Below are 952 nucleotides of genomic sequence, written 5' to 3'. Positions count from 1 at the left end.
ATGATGAGGAGATTGTTGCTGTCAGCTTTATACATGAATTTATTCTTTTTTACTTTTCTGACATTGATATCTATGATTAAATTTGATGTAATGATTTGCAGTGCGAATAATATTTGCTTCCAAACAATTGTACTTAGATTTGACACTTTTTTGTAAATGTTATGTCCCAAACTATAAATTCCTTCATACGTATTAGCCAACTCCACAGCTTTGGTAGCCAGGACTTAAAAATTTGTAGCAGTTAAAGTGTATTTATGAGGTGAACACAATTTTGATTAAAGAAAACTTTTTATGATTTGTAAAATTAAAATATAATGTAAACAGTAAGCATCAACTTTGACATTCTCATATCATAACTCATATCATATAAGGATAATCTGTTTATTTATTTCTGATTCATTAAAGACAAGATATTGAGTCAAATAAGAGAATCTTAACAATTTTTAAATTTAATAATTTACTTTAAATAAATAAAGTAGTTTTAAAGCAATATGGTTGAAAGGCTGAGGACTTACACTTTTCTCAAAAAAATCAATCGATGTTATGATAATAAAACAAAACTCTTGCGATCTCAGCAAAAGTAAGATTTTTATTACCAAATAAGAAACAATTATTACCATTCTGCAAGGAACAAATAAAACAAAATAGGTCATACAGTTTTCAGACACACAGACTGCATGACAATCTAAGAATAAATGTTTAAACTTTTAAAGCAAATTACATACAATAAAAGCTATTGTGTGAAAAAAAATTAAAAAACAAGTTGTTACAAATGAGACTATTGTATAATTCCAGCAACTTAAAAATTCTTTCGGAATTTTAAAGACTAATGAATACTATTAAATAATAACAGAAAAGTTTTCTGTGTCTCTTTTGTCTCATTTTTGAAGCAGAATATAAATTAAAATACACATTTCACTTTTACTGATCCTGCTTTTCTCTGAATCGTTCT

This window comes from Parasteatoda tepidariorum, chromosome 4 (genome assembly GCF_982258835.1).
Source record: "Parasteatoda tepidariorum strain Cologne lab strain chromosome 4, Ptep-v5.0, whole genome shotgun sequence".
NCBI lineage: Eukaryota > Metazoa > Arthropoda > Arachnida > Araneae > Theridiidae > Parasteatoda > Parasteatoda tepidariorum.
The sequence above is the reverse complement of the archived record's forward strand: the minus strand, read 5'-3'. Positions refer to the sequence as shown.